This window comes from Triticum aestivum, chromosome 7B (genome assembly GCF_018294505.1).
Source record: "Triticum aestivum cultivar Chinese Spring chromosome 7B, IWGSC CS RefSeq v2.1, whole genome shotgun sequence".
NCBI lineage: Eukaryota > Viridiplantae > Streptophyta > Magnoliopsida > Poales > Poaceae > Triticum > Triticum aestivum.
Window position 1 is genome coordinate 222,275,474 of NC_057813.1, and position 12,729 is coordinate 222,288,202.

A 12,729-nucleotide genomic window follows, 5' to 3' on the forward strand; every position below is an offset into this window, starting at 1 on the left:
CGATTTTTATCTTGAAAAATCCTGGAGCATTTAAAATTTCCTGTCTTTATGAATTTATTGATTTTTGCGACTCATTTCCCTTTCTTATGAGTTTTACAAAATATATCCCCAGAGTGAAAAATGTCTCGCCCTTGGACACGCTCCATGCCAAATCCGCCAGAGGAAAATTTTGGCACACAACCAAGCAACAATTTCACACAGGGGCAGTCAAGTCAACAGGGCAGTGAAACAGCATTTTCCGAAGTATGCCGCCTTTATGAGCAAAGTCGGCAACAACATTAGGAAATGATGAACCACGTCATCAATATGGGAAATCACCATGGACAGTATCAGCAGCAATCCAAGTTGTCTGAGCTACAAAAGACGCGTCCCCCAACATTTTCTCATACTAACAAACCTCTTGAGGCCGATGACTGGCATCGAGACGTGGACAGAAAATTAATTATTGCACAATGTTCAGACTGTGAGAAAGTACTATATGCACCGCACTATCTCTCTGGAGCAGCTGCATCATGGTGGGAAAATTTCCTACACATGCACCCCAACGAAAATGATATAACCTGGGAGGAGTTCAAAGAAGGTTTTCATGGGGCGCACATCCCTAAAAGTGTTATGAAGATCAAGAAGAGAGAGTTTGATGAACTCAAACAAAGGACCATGACGGTGTCAGAATACAACAGTCAGTTTACTCTGTTGTCTCGCTACGCCAACGAAGAGCGTATGACTAAAAGCAAGAAGATGGAAAAAATTCCTGGACGGTCTGGCACCCGCGCTTAATTGCCAGCTGGTTGTGCACACCTTCCCAGATTTCAAAACGCTGGTGGATAAGGCCATTACCTTGGAAAATGAGAGACGCAGCTTGGAGGATTTCCGCGAGTGCAAAAGGGACCAGACTTCTCTTGCTCCCAACCACCAAAGCAAGACGGATTTTCAGAAAGGTGGGACACACAAACCCAGGACAAATGTCTCACGCCCAATCAAGAATTTCCATGCAAGGGACAATGAGTTCACATATCGCCCAGGCGTTACTTGCTACGCTTGTGGAGAGGAAGGGCATTATGCCAAGCAGTGCCCCAAGCCAAGGAACTCGACCCCAAAGCAGAACAACGGTGGCAATAATTCAGAGCCCAAGCGAAACAATTTCAACCCCAATAACAACCACAGGAAGGGTCATCTAAACCACATGACCAGAGAGGAAGCACAAAACGCCCTAGATATCGTGATCGGTACGTTCCCTGTCAACACAATACCTGCCACGGTTTTGTTTGATTCTGGAGCTTCTCACTCATTCATTTCGAAGAGTTTTGCTTTGCAAAATAATTTTTCGATGCTTCCCTTGGAAAAATCCATGATCATCAAGTCCCCTGGGATTAAGCAAGTTACTCAGAGTTACTGCCAAGGTGTGGTTATTGAGTTTGAAGGATTGAAGTTTCACGCCAACCTTATTGTATTGGAAAATAAAGGACTGGATGTCATCTTAGGGATGGATTGGTTAACCACCAACAAAGGTTTTATTGACTGCTTCAACCGGACCGTAATTCTCACCCCCCACCACGGGAAGACAATAAAAGTTTCAGCCAAAGTGAGAAAAATATCCCGGCAACCGAGATTGAACAAGGTGGACGTTTCTGAATTAAGCAAGGTTCCAGTATTGTGTGAATTTCCAAATGTATTTCCCGAAGAACTACCAGGCATGCCACCAGACCGAGAGATAGAATTCAGCATTGAGCTAGCACCCGGAACCACCCCCATATACAAGAAACCATACAAAATGGCACCATCCGAGTTGGTAGAATTGAAGAAGCAAATAAAAGAATTACTGGACAAAGGATATATACGAGCCAGCTCCTCACCTTGGGGTTCACCAATTTTATTTGCCAAGAAGAAGGATGGGACACTGAGATTGTGTATAGATTATCGAGCACTTAACATGGTCACAATCAAGAACAAATACCCGATGCCACGGATAAATGATTTATTTGATCAGCTCGCTCAGGCCAAGGTATTCTCAAAATTGACTTAAGGTCGGGATACCATCAATTAAAAGTACGAACAGAAGATATCCCCAAGACAGCCTTCACCTCCAGATATGGACTGTATGAGTTCACAGTAATGCCATTTGGACTAACGAACGCACCCGCATATTTTGTTCACCTCATGAACAAAGTATTTATGAAGTTTATGGACAAGTTTGTTGTGGTATTCATCGACAATATTCTGATATACTCCAAGACACCAGAAGAGCACGTTGAACATCTCAGAATTGTACTAGGAGAACTTAGGAAACATCAATTGTACGCCAAGTTCAGCAAGTGTGAATTTTGGCTACGACAGGTAGGTTTTCTGGGCCACGTACTGACCCAAGAAGGTATTGCCGTAGACCCAGAAAAAGTCAAGGCCGTACTTGGCTGGAAACCACCAGCCAGCGTAACGGACGTACGAAGTTTCTTGGGAATGGCAGGATACTACCGAAGATTTATTGAAGGATTCTCCACCATAGCAAAGCCAATGACGCAGTTACTCAAGAAAGACAAGAAGTTTGAATGGACGGAAGCTTGCGAGAAAAGTTTCCAAGAACTAAAAAGGAAATTAACGACAGCACCAGTATTAATTGTGCCAGACATACACAAGAATTTTGAGGTGTATTGTGACGCATCCCGGAAGGGCCTCGGATGCGTATTGATGCAAGAAGGCAAGGTAGTCGCGTATGTTTCTAGACAGCTTCGCAAGCAAGAAGAAATTTGTCCAACTCATGACCTGGAGTTGGCAGCAGTCATTCATGCACTCAAGGAATGGAGACACTTTTTACATGGAAACTGTTGTGAAATATACACGGACCATAAAAGCCTCAAGTATATTTTCACACGACTGGAACTCAATTTACGGCAATGACGCTGGTTGGAATTAGTGAAGGATTGTGATGTTGGAATCCACTACCATCCAGGAAAAGCAAATGTAGTGGTGGATGCTCTAAGTCGGAACCCTAGCCCGGACAACGATAACCTACAAAACCTGAGACCCGAATTTCGGCAGGAGTTCGCTAAACTCAATTTGATGGTGGTCACTGAAGGCAGTGTGTCGAATTTAGAAATGCAGCCTACCCTGATAGAAAAGATTAAAGAGGCTCATCTTGGGCACCCCAGCATTGAAGGCATAAAATGGAAAGTGAGTTTGAGCAAGGCCTCAGAGTTCGTTATCGACGAGCAGGGAATATTGTGGTACGGAGATAGACTTTGCGTACCAAATATCAAGGACCTTAAACAGCAAATCTTAGCTGAAGGCCACACTGCTCCGTATTCAATCCATCCTGGAGGAACAAAAATGTACAAGGATCTTCAGGAAAATTTTTGGTGGCACGGTATAAAAAGGGACATAGCCACGTTCATTGCGTGTTGTGACTCATGTCAACGCATCAAGGCCGAGCACCAGAAACCAGCCGGACTATTACAACCAAATAAGATACCCGAGTGGAAATGGGACGAGATTGGAATGGATTTTATTGTTGGACTACCTCGGTCACGGCACGGAAATGATGCCATATGGGTCATCACAGATAGACTGACTAAGGTGGCACACTTCATCCCCGTGAAGACAACCCACACCACTCAAAAGCTTGCCAGGCTTTATCTTTCCCGTATCATGTGCTTACATGGAGTTCCAAGGACTATAATATCTGACAGGGGCACATAATTCATCTCCAGATTTTGGGATCACCTACAACAGGCTCTGGGAACTCAACTAGCTTTCAGTACAGCATATGTAACGCCCCGGATACAACTTTCCATATTCGTAACTCCAACTCTTGCCTTTTTCGGAGATGCGATATATTATTTCCTCCGTGGTTGGGTTTTTGTCTTTTGTTTTGCATTTTGTTCATGTCATGCATTTCATCTCATAGCATCATGCGCATTGCATCTGCATGTTTTCATAAAACGTGCATCCATTGTTAGATGCCGCTTCTTCCTCGTCTCTGTTGACCTTTCTTAGACCGACCATTCTGTTGTTGCCCAACCGTTTGACCCTCTTTTGCACAATACCCAAACCTCTTGCGTGTGTCCGAAACTTCCCGAACCCGACCCGCTCAGTCACCACCATTGGGTCCGGATCATCCCCAAACATCTATAAAACATCTCCATTTTCTTAATTGGACGTCCTAACCTATATTTTTCCCAGCCGCCCGATCATGATCGTAGGGACGAGCTAGCCCCTACCAAAAATCCACCGGCTATATATATATATATCATTCTAACCCTAGTTTTTAGGCCCCTTGTCCCATCGCGCCGCCGCCAGTCATCCACTCCTCTCCTTCCTCGGGATCCATCCCGATCCACCCAATCCCTCCATCGATCCAACCAGCCAACCACCTCCCTCCTGCAACCACCATCGCCGCCCAAATCCTGCAGGAGCCCGAGCTCCTCTGCCCGTCGCTCCTCTCCTGCAGCCGCCCGAGCACCGGCCAGCTCGCTGGAGCAGACCTCTAGCACCACCGGTCTCCTCTGCTTCGCGCCTCCCGAGCAGAAACCAGGAGCTCGAGCTCCTCCTTCCACACCCCGCGACCGAGGACCCCAACTCCGGCGTCCACGTCGCCAAGCCCCTCGATCCAGTCGTCCAGGAGAACGTCGACCCACACCGTCGCACCGTGCTACCTCCTGCGCCCGTCCTCAAGCCCCTGCCTCTCCTCCCGTGCGCCTCGTCGGACCGGCCGCTGCCGGCGACCCGAGACCAGGCGCCATCAGAAGGCCGTCCTTGCAGCCCCTGCTCCCTTCCCTTTTCTCTTCTTCGTTGAAGCTCTCTCTGACCACCTCCCTCGTCCTGTTTCTCTCCCAGGGAACCCAGGACCGCCATGGATGCCCATGCTCTGCCCCGAGTCAACCCTCGCCGTCGTTTCGCGCCAGATCCGGCCGGGGCAACTGGATCTCGCCGCCTCCGCCATGAACCCATCCATCCCCGACCTCCTCCGTTCCCTGCATCGCCTAAAGCCGCCGCGGCCTCTGCATCCTCTGCATCGAGAAGGTGCTCGCCTGCACGCCCGCTCGCCCGCTCGTTGACCGCGTCGCGCCTGGGCCAGCAGCCTCCAGGCCCAGCGCTCCCCTCCTGCAGCCTCCCCTCCAATCAGGCCAAGGCCCATGGTGAGGCCACCCCCAGCGCCCCTCCTTTATTTATTTTTCTCCTGTTGGGCCAACCAGTTTCAGCCCGCTGTGTTTTTTTTCCTTTCTGCGAATTTAGCTATTATCCAGAAAACTGCATATTTACAGATTGACCCCTCATGTTCATGCATGTAATAACTCCAAACCGTGCATCGGATTAAAATGATTTAAACATGTAAAATGCTTAGAATTTGTGTAGATTAATAATATGCCACTTTCATCTATGTTAAAAATGTTTAACATGCTGTTTGTGTTTATTTTGCATAATGCCATGCTAAAATGATTTATTTCATAACTAAATAACCGTAGATCGGATTTAAACAAACTTTATATGTAAATGGGGTGGAAAAATTCCTAGTTTAATATGGTGCACTTTATTTTCCTGTTTAACAATAATAAAATATGTTTTAGGGCAGAACAGTAGCAAATTCAAAATATGCTTATGAGGATTTTCTGGAATTGTTGTTTGTTGTTCCGGCCTCATTTAAACTTGCCTAAATAGTTAGTTTCCATATGCTTCGCCCCTTGCCATGTTTAACAACATTTAATATTGATGAGTAGCATAACCGAGAGTACTAAATAATTGATGTGGTGTTTTGTCAATATGCAACTCGTTGCATATTGAGCTCCACTTAACTTGTAGTATTGTTTGTTGCACTTTGCCATGCCATGCCTCTATAAACCGGACATGCATCATACTTGTTTGTGCATCATGCCATGTTTATGCTTGTGCATTTACCATGTTGTTTGTTTCTTTCTGGTGTTGCTTCTTAGTTCCGGTAATGTTGCAATTGTGAGGATTCGTTCGACTACTCCCGTTCGTCTTCTTCATGGACTCGTTCTTCTTCCTTGCACGATTTCAGGCAAGATGACCGCTACCCTGGATCTCACTACTATCATTGCTATGCTAGTTGCTTCGTTCTATCGCTTTGCTGCGCTTCCTTTCATTTGCTCTTCAAGCCTCCCAAAATGCCATGAACCTCTAACCTTTGACACCCTTCCTAGCAAACCGTTGCTTGGCTATGTTACCGCTTTGCTCAGCCCCTCTTATAGCGTTGTTAGTTGCAGGTGAAGTTGAAGATTGCTCCATGGTGGACAGGATTATGTTGGGATATCACAATATCTCTTATTTAATTAATGCATCTATATATTTGGTAAAGGGTGGAAGGCTCGGCCTTATGCCTGGTGTTTTGTTCCACACTTGCCGCCCTAGTTTCCGTCATACCGTTGTTATGTTCCCGGATTTTGCGTTCCTTACGCGGTCGGGTGATTTATGGGACCCCCTTGACAGTTCGCTTTGAATAAAACTCCTCCAGCAAGGCCCAACCTTGGTTTTACCATTTGCCTCACCTAGCCCTTTTTCCCTTGGGTTTCCGGAGCCCGAGGGTCATCTTTATTTTAGCCCCCCGGGCCAGTGCTTGTCTAAGTACTGGTCCGAACCGAGTAGACTGCGGGGCCCCCTCGGGGAAACTCGAGGTCTGGTTTTACTCGTAGGATGTCTCATCCGGTGTTGCCCTGAGAACGAGATATGTGTAGCTCCTATCGGGATTTTCGGCGCATCGGGCGGCTTTGCTGGTCTTGTTTTACCATTGTCGAAATGTCTTGTAAACCGGGATTCCGAGACTGATCGGGTCTTCCTGGGAGAAGGTATATCCTTCGTTGATCGCGAGAGCTTATCATTGGCTAAGTTGGGACACCCCTGCAGGGTATAAACTTTCGAGAGCCGTGCCCACGGTTATGTGGCAGATGGGAATTTGTTAATGTCCGGTTGTAGATAACTTGACACCAGATCCGAATTAAAACGCATCAACCGCGTGTGTAGCCGTGATGGTCTCTTTTCGGCGGAGTCCGGGAAGTGAACACGGTTTTGGGTTATGTTTGACGTAAGTAGGAGTTCAGGATCACCTCTTGATCATTGCTAGCTTCACGACCGTTCCTTTGCTCTCTTCTCGCTCTTATTTGCGTATGTTAGCCACCATATCTTGCTTAGTCGCTGCTGCAACCTCACCACTTTACCCCTTCCTTTCCCATTAAGCTTTGCTAGTCTTGATACCCATGGTAATGGGATTGCTGAGTCCTCGTGGCTCACAGATTACTACAACAACAGTTGCAGGTACAGGTTATGCGATGATCATGACGCGAGAGCGATGTTTGCTTGTTTGGAGTTCTCCTTCTGCTTCTTCTTCGATCAGGGGATAGGTTCCAGGTCGGCAGCCTGGGCTAGCAGGGTGGATGTCGTTTGAGTTTCTGTTTGTGTTTCATCCGTAGTCGGATGTTGTCTCTTGTATGATATGATGTTGTATTCGTGTGGCATTGTATGCCTTTTGTATGTATCCCCATCTATTATGTAATGTTGATGTAATGATATCCACCTTGCAAAAGCGTCTTCAAGATGCGCTTCTATCCTTGGTGGGACCTTCGAGTTCCTTTAGGATAGGGTCGCATCTTGGGCCTGACAAGTTGGTAATCAGAGCCTCGACCGACCATAGGAGCCCCCTTGTTTGTTGGCCGTTGTTGAGTCTAGGAAAAAAACTATTTTGAGTCTTAGGATTATATATATCGGAGAGTAGGATTCTTTTTACTCCTCATCCCCCTTCGTCGCTCTGGTGAGGACTCCTGACGTAGATGTTTTGTCTTAACTCTCCTCAAATTTCACTAAATTTTTTTTAGGATCACGCAGGTATCTTGGAATCGTTCCGATATTCTTATGACGAGAACATTGTTCTTGGTGCCTCCTGATATTTAGGGGTTGAGGCAGTGTCCCGGGGAGTTGAGCTCTGAGGTGTTGTCGTCATAATTTTATCGTTGCAGTTCTGGAATACCTGAGTTTTTGCCGACATCGAAAATCTCTTTTATGTAGTTGTTGGTGAGATAACCTCGACGCCACCCAGTACTGGGGAGTTCAGGAGTATTGCCATAGCTCGTATAACGGATGCTTTTCGAAGGTTGAGGTACATGATTTCCGAAGTTTTCTTGGTTATGTGTTGACGGATGGATACAGCTGGATGTAGGTATTGTTAGTTTGGGTGAGATATATATTGCTTCCCCTGTATCCCCAACACCAGATTGCATAACCAGAAAGTTTTGGGAGTTTATAGGTGGGAATTCAAGTAGCTCCTAGAATATCTTTCCGACAAATGCATGATATGGGATTGGGTAAATCTCTATCATATGTATTTGTTCCGGCTTATTTCTGCAAGCCAATCCTTTATTTTATTTTATTTGTGGTATTCGAGTTGCTTCAATGTCAAGTGTTGAATCCATACCTTTCCTAAACGGTGTTCTCATATTGCTATGTGAATACTAATCCTTTTTTATCATTGAGGTTGTCATGATAATTCTTTTCCAACTGGTGCGCTTCTCTTCGAGATGATCCCATCATTCTCCCCATCCGCAAGATCAATTCTAAGTTTTCTCAACGGTGTTTGTTTCGTTCATCCCAAGTTGTCTTTGTTTTTCCCCACCCTCCCACCCTTTTCTTCAAGGACTCATTTATTTTAATCAAGTATCCATTTATTCATGTGAAGTCACTTCACTCTTTTCAATCAATGTTCTGATCTGGCGATCCCTCGTGAAGATGCTCACGAGCTTCAAGTTCATCATCCTTCGTTCTTTTTTCTTCTCTGGTGGATCCAATTCAAGCTTTCGATATTCATCATATTCATTTCCTTGTTGTCTAATGCTTTCTCGTGCCGATGCACCTCTTAATCATTCACTTCTTCCTATTCACTTGTTCTGGAGTGCTGAAGATATCTCACAAGACTTGTGTTTCCATTCTCAATCCGTTCAAGATATTTCGAGGTTGTTATCTCATTCAAGCCATTTAATTCAACCGGTGCAACCTCTCTTTAAAATTGTTCAACGGTGTTTTCTTTTGAGTGGGCCCTAACCCACAGGTCTTTTCCCAGGATCTTACCCGACTCTTCTAATTTATCCGGAGCCATTTCCCAAATTCTTTTCGAAGCTTCACGTAAGAATGAATTTTCATCAGTCATATGTCTTTCTCCAAAATCTTTCAAATTCTTTTCATCGTTGGTTCAACCTTTCCAATTTTCATCTTGAAGTATCTCAACAATTCATGGTGGGTTCTCATCGTCATTCTCAACATTTGAAGACCGAAGAAGAGTTTCTTTTAAATCTTGCTCCATTCACCTCAAGATTCATGGTTCTAGCCTGATGCCATCCTCTCATAATTGTTTTCAATTGTGATAATTCTTTTTACCCATCCGGAGCATTTCATGAGTTGTTTCCATTTCTTTCCTCCGTAGGCCATCATGTCATAATTCCTCATTCTCAGCTTTCAGCTCTCGTTCTCCAAATCTTACCGGTGCATCATTCAAGTATTATCTAATCAGCTCGGGATCTCTTCGTTCACTTGTATCTAAATTCTCCCAAGTATCTTTGTTCATTTTCTAATTCTTCCCGGTGTTTCGCTATCTTTTCTTTGTTCGTTTTTTTTAATTCTTACGGTGATTCGTTCAAGAGTTCTCTTCCTTTGTTATCATATAGATTCATTCGTTCTTTCCAATCCTACCGGTGGTTCGTTGAAGACCTTCCCAAGTTTGCACCACATCTATCTTAATCCTTTCTACGAGAATAAGTAGTATGCCAAATCCATCGCTTGTCATCAATTTAATTGGTGAAGGATGAGCATAATGTAGTTCTTATTCTTGTTTCATTGAGTAAATTCAATTCCTTATTCTGGAGTTTGTTCAGGATATCATATTCTCGATTCGAGTTGCTCACCTTTCTTTTCCGGAGTTCCAAGTTTTCTTGGATGTCTCGTCACGAAGCTCCATCTATATCATTGCAAAGCTTCAATCTTGTTCGCTTCAACCTTCAATTCTTTATGTTATCATTTCCTATCCAGAGTTCTTCATGGAGGCTAAACATGGTGGTTCATCAAGGATTCTTTTAATTATTCAATTGTTCTTCAAGATTTCTCTTGAAGTTATGACCCGCCAAGCTATACTCTAAAATAAACTTGGTGTTCAACACATGTTTTGTTTTGAGGAGTTCAAGTATTCTTCTTCTTCCATTTCGAAGTGCAACTCGTTCTACCTTATCATGAGGTGGTGTTATGTCATTCTTGAGAATTTGAGTTCGTGTTTCATGATTCACATGTTGTCAAGAATGAGATATTTTAAATCCATCAATCTCTTCGTTGGAGTCATCTTGTGTCATATTTCACCTACAGCCTTCCCTAAGGAATATTGCTAATTATGGTGCTATCAATGATCCGAGTTTTCTCCTATCTTCTCGATGAAGAAGTTTTTCATCTCTTTGGTGCTCTCAATCAAATCAACGGTTTCCATTAGTGTCCGGTTGTCACCTCATAGTCTCGAGATGTTTTCCATAAGCCCACAACAAGCTTGTGCTTCTCGTTGTTGATTTTCCAACAACTCTGTTCGATTCTTCTTGCAAGGATGCCTTCCAAATTCAATTGTGGTAGAAGTTGTCATTTTCTTCTCCGTCCCTTTATCCCAACGATCTAACTTCCGTTCTTTCGTTACGGAGGTATTGTGATGTTGCGCCCTTCACCCATCACCTCGTTTTGTGAGGACCGTGTTCTTTTCTTGTTTATCCTTTTAACTGGAGTGTTGTATCATCTCTTCAATGTCTTTTCATCTCATCAAGTTTTCTTCTCTTTTCTACCGGAGTGCTGTCCAAATTCTGTCATTCTTGTTCCTTGGCTATCTCATTATACCGAGGTGGTCATATTCTTTTGTTCGTGAAGCTCTTATTTCCATGTCTTTCAACCTTCAAGTTCTCGTAATGTTCCTTGTTCCTCTTTTCTAACGAATTATTTGCAATCTCGTTCATCTCTGTTGTACTCTTTCTTTTAAATTGCTCAACCTCTCATGGTTCATGGTTTCACTCGTTCGTCAAAGAAGCAACTTTGTTTTACCTCTCCTCTTCCTTTTCCCTCCAGTGCCATCCTAGATCTCGGGACAAGATCCTCTCATAGTGGTGGAGTGTTGTAACGCCCCGGATACAACTTTCCATATTCGTAACTCCAACTCTTGCCTTTTCCGGAGATGCGATATATTATTTCCTCCGTGGTTGGGTTTTTGTCTTTTTTTTTGCGTTTTGTTCATGTCATGCATTTCATCTCATAGCATCATGCGCATCGCATCTGCATGTTTTCATAAAACGTGCATCCGTTGTTAGATGCCGCTTCTTCCTCGTCTCTGTTGACCTTTCTCAGAACGACCATTCTGTTGTTGCCTGACCGTTTGACCCTCTTTTGCACAATACCCAAACCTCCTGCGTGTGTCCGAAACTTCCCGAACCCGACCCGCTCAGTCACCACCATTGGGTCCGGATCATCCCCAAACATCTATAAAACATCTCCGTTTTCTTAATTGGACGTCCTAACCTATATTTTTCCCAGCCGCCCGATTACGATCGTAGGGACGAGCTAGCCCCTACCAAAAATCCACTGGCTATATATATATATATATATATATATATATATATCATTCTAACCCTAGTTTTTAGGCCCCTTGTCCCATCGCGCCGCCGCCAGTCATCCACTCCTCTCCTTCCTCGGGATCCATCCCGATCCACCCAATCCCTCCATCGATCCAACCAGCCAACCACCTCCCTCCTGCAACCACCATCGCCGCCCAAATCCTGCAGGAGCCCGAGCTCCTCTGCCCGTCGCTCCTCTCCTGCAACCGCCCGAGCACCGGCCAGCTCGCTGGAGCAGACCTCCAGCACCACCGGTCTCCTCTCCTTCGCGCCTCCCGAGCAGAAACCAGGAGCTCAAGCTCCTCCTTCCACACCCCGCGACCGAGGACCCCAACTCCGGCGTCCATGTCGCCAAGCCCCTCGATCCAGCCGTCCAGGAGAACGTTGACCCACGCCGCCGCGCCGTGCTACCTCCTGCGCCCGTCCTCAAGCCCCTGCCTCTCCTCCTGTGCGCCTCATTGGACCGGCCGCTGCCGGCGACCCGAGACCAGGCGCCATCAGAAGGCCGTCCTCGCCCTGCTCCCTTCCCTTGTCTCTTCTTCGTTGAAGCTCTCTCTGACCACCTCCCTCGTCATGTTTCTCTCCCAGGGAACCCAGGACCGCCATGGATGCCCATGCTCTGCCCCGAGTCAACCCTCGCCGTCGTTTCGCGCCAGATCCGGCCGGAGCCACTGGATCTCGCTGCCTCCTCCATGAACCCGTCCATCCCCGACCTCCTCCGTTCCCTGCATCACCTGAAGCCGCCGCGGCCTCTGCATCCTCTGCATCGAGCAGGTGCTCGCCTGCGCGCCCGCTCACCCGCTCGTTGACCGCGTCGCGCCTGGGCCAGCAGCCTCCAGGCCCGGCGCGCCCCTCCTGCAGCCTCCCCTCCAATCAGGCCAAGGCCCATGGTGAGTCCACCCCCAGTGCCCCTCCTTTATTTATTTTTCTCCTGTTGGGCCAACCAGTTTCAGCCCGCTGTGTTTTTTTCCTTTCTGCGAATTTAGCTATTATCCAGAAAACTGCATATTTACAGATTGACCCCTCATGTTCATGCATGTAATAACTCCAAACCGTGCATCGGATTAAAATGATTTAAACGTGTAAAATGCTTAGAATTTGTGTAGAT